Here is a 4180-nt window from a genome sequence, read left to right on the forward strand (position 1 = left end):
ATTGAACTACGTTATCACTTCATTAAAGACCACATCCTGAAAGATAACATTGAACTCATCTTTGTCCATACTCATGAAGAGATTGCTGATGTCTTCACAAAGGCACTTGACTCTACAAAGCTCAACACTTTCTTACAAATGTTAGGAACGATGAATTCAGACCCTCAATTCTTCTTGAATTGATAGGTACAGCATACCATCCTCGGTCTCTATTGTGGCCCTAAGTGAAAGTTACTTATAATAAATGGTTTTGGTATATTCTGTGTACCGCAGTCTATGTACCTCAACCATATATTATATTTACCCTTCACTAGTCCCTCTTGTTTTTTTATTACTAACTTATTGTACAACTGCTCTCCTCAGTTTCTTCTACTACAATCATATATCTACCCATCCACAATGGCAAAGGATCCATCCGCAATGAAGTTCCCATCCACAATCACATTGATAATTTGTCAACTGATTCATTAATTCTTGAATCATGGTGTGCTATTTAATGATCCTTCATTAAATAAAACAATAAATAAAAACATTCCTTGAGAAACTGTCTCACTCTTTTTTTTTATAAACCTTGTGTAAGACCTATTTTAGGTATGATGAAAAAAAGAACGTTTTTCCATAAACACATCCTTAATCTGTCTTTTCCTCATACCCAGCATGTCCCACCCATTACAACTTCTTTTCCCCTCACCAAACGATCACCTGACGTGATGATGTACGTCTGATTTTTCATTAAATGCAAACCCCTTTTTTTGGTAAATCTTAAAATCTTTTTAAACCGTTTCATATTATGTGGTTGAGATTTAATTTCCAATTCAAAAGATTTCCCACAAACGACCTTTTACCTTATCCTTTCTTTTTTACCTAGAGTAAAAACAGTTACTGTTCAAATTCTTCCCTATATAAACCCTTCTACTTCCCTAAAACCACTTTACGCTCTCTGAACATTGAATCTTCTCTCTCAAATTCCTTCAAGCACTCAGTTTTCTACTATTTCTCTCAAGCTCCTACAATGGTGAAATCCGGTATATCCAAGAAACAATCAAACACATTTGGATCAGTGAACCCTACTGGTTCAAACTCTCCTACGATTGCTTCAAGCAACTCCAGAGCAGTGTTTGAAGATCATTCATCCTATAATGCTTCGTTTAGTCTGATGATCAAGTTTCTGTAGAATCACCCCCTGTTTGTCCCCATTGATGCTTTCACAAATGTTTTCCCAATCACAACCCTTTTCAAATGTGCCTTCTCAGCCTATCGCCCACTCGAAAACCCACAAGAAGTTCATCTTAACCTAGTTAACGATTATTTTGTCATTCTGTCTAAAGAAAAGTTTCTTTCTGCCATTAACCTTCTTGTTCATCCCTCCATCAAGATTTTCACCCCATCCATGGCGGACGTTACTTCTGCACTTTACCAAATGGGATATCAGAAGAAGATTAAAGGAATTAGGGAATTCAAGAAAAACCAACTGCCTGTGGGCTAGCAATTCGTTTTCCATTTCGTCATCTGCAGTCTGTTCGGCAGAACCGGAGGCACGAATAATATGGGACTCAAACTTCTAGAGCTGGTGTGGAGTATCTTCACAGGTCAGGACGTGAAGTACTGGCAGATCCTATGGGACGACTTTCTTCAATACATTCCCAAGGAGAGCCCAAGGGAGAACCCAACCGAACTCCTTTTGCAAGGTTCTGGTCCTTCTGCATTTCAAACCTTCATGCGGATGCAAGGATCAACATGGGCAGTGATATCAATTTCTTTGTCACCAAGGATATCAAAAGGTACAATCCCTCATCTGATCAATCTATTTTTGGACCAATTCGAAGACTTCCTACCCACATTCTTTCCACTCTTGGTCTTAAGAATGCTAATGTCTCGGATCATATTGAGGCTACAGAAGGTATTGCCCCATACCTTCCTACCCCGCCTTTTCAAAATCCATCCGCAATCATTAACCCTGAAGGTACCACAGTCCCTTCTTCCATTACTCTCTGCAATCTATCTCAAAAAAGAAAGAAATTGTCCTCCAAGAAGAAACAAAGAACTCCCAAGAAGGATGCTCCCAAAACAACCACACCCTCCAAGAAACATAAAACCAAACCAACCGCCACCATACATGACAGTGACTGTGACGAGTATACGCAACCAATTGCATCCTTAAGAAAAGAAAAACCAATCCCACTAGCCATATGCGCGACCGGATTGATACCTCAGCCTCTTAAAAGGCTTCAGTAGTCCTTGGGTTGGCCGCAGACCAATTCAACACCACCATCGAACACCACTCAAGCTCAGAAAGTGAGTCTGATTCACCACATCGTGGAGACTCCCAGCCAGTTCACTCCCAAGAGGATAATACTGGTTCTCGCCCTAAGGTCTCAAGGGCTTCCCGACTGCATTTCTTTTCACCTGAGGAGTTGAACTCCATCCTCTTGAACGTAACCCATGCACTTCAAACACTTTCCCAATCGCAGGGCACTTCTTCCGCCCATGCCAGAACTGAGTCGAGGCCAAACTTGACTACCGGTCAAGGAGACTGAAGAAGCTTAGGAAATCCTACTTTGCTTACATCTGTAATAGGTGGTTTAGGCACGGTGAGCACAAATGTGCAAGGATGTGTGGCCCGAAGGACACTTCGGTTTGATACAAAGGATTTGACGGTGAAGACTCGAATTACTCTTGGTTGAAATACAATCCGGTATCTGAAGCCGACATTTAGAAATATGTCGCTTTCTGTAGGGAATTCCAAGCACGCAAAGATCAACAAATCAAGCAACAACAACAGAAGTAAAAAAGAAATCCAAGTTGTGGCTAAGTATTGGGCAGGTGCATTTAACAATGCCAATACCGTAGCCACCATATTGAAAGTTCAAGACTGGATGTCTGAGATGGTCAAAACTCTCCACAAGGCTCAGGAAGCAACTGCTGATCAAAATGCTTCCAAAGTTCCTCCCACTCCTACTGTCCAAGAATCACAAGACGAAGGAACTGCAATAGAAATGAGTTGTGCTCCCACCTTCGGTCTTGATGATGCTGATCTACAAGAGGTGAACAAACCCTCTTCATCTAATGATGATCTTATGATGTTTAAAGATGAAGAAGAATCAAGTGGCTCTCACCATTCAACTTCAAAGCCCAAAGAGAAGAAGAAAAAGAAGAAGAATGCTGTCACTCGGAAAGAATTTTTGAGCCTACAAGCAAAGATTGATCAAATCCTTGCTGCGGTCAAGCGAACTCAAACGCAACCAGAAGACACCCCCGGATCGTAGTCATTGATTGAACGGATAGAGCGCTTGGAAACTCATGATAGATTGGCAGCTGAGCGTATCTCCCTCAAAGTAGAAATAGGAATTTGGTCCCTTGACAACAATTGACAAGCAAATCACAAGGACTTAATGGCTTCTGCGGAACGCCTCATCTCTGAGGTAACTGTAATCAAGAAAGACCTTCAAGCAGCCATTGCGGATCAAGCCTCCCAATCTCAAAAGCTAATTGTTGAGACTCACACTGCCTATGAGTCCACTATCTCAGTCCTTCAAGCTACAATCAACGGCCTGCAGCGATCTTTGTCCACAAATTTCCATGGCCCCAAAATCCTTCAACTCACCAAGGAAATTCACCGGCTGCTCTTCAACCCCACCATCCCCAACAATCAACAACTGGCAGATGCCCTCAAAGCTCAATTTGAAGAATATTTTGCCAAAGTTGACGGCCTTCGAAAATGGCTTAAGGAAGCTCCTGGGTTGCATTCCTCAAGAGGGGGAAGTGAAGAAGAGTCCCTCACTCCAATCACTTCATCTCACAACATCAAAGTCCCCCCACCATTACAGAAAAAATTCCTACACCGTAACCTTCACCGAAACCATCTCATCATACTCCACCTCATAACACTCCACCGCATGAGGAGATCACTCCTGAGAAACCAGAGACTCCCCCTCACTTCAAAAATCTTGCAGAGCACATGTCCTCTCCAAGCTCAAATGACTCTCTTGCCACCACCCAAAGGAAAAATGATTGGAAGGCAGCTAAACTTGTGGAGCTCATATGGAGAAAATGCGGTTTTGATACTATCATGGATGAATCCTTGATAAAATCTTGGATCAATCCTCATCACTAACTGCTAGATGACAATTACAAGCCTCACCTCACCTATGTTGAACCCACGTTGGATGGCTACTGGGAT

Source organism: Lactuca sativa, chromosome 9, assembly GCF_002870075.4.
Source record: "Lactuca sativa cultivar Salinas chromosome 9, Lsat_Salinas_v11, whole genome shotgun sequence".
NCBI classification, from domain to species: domain Eukaryota; kingdom Viridiplantae; phylum Streptophyta; class Magnoliopsida; order Asterales; family Asteraceae; genus Lactuca; species Lactuca sativa.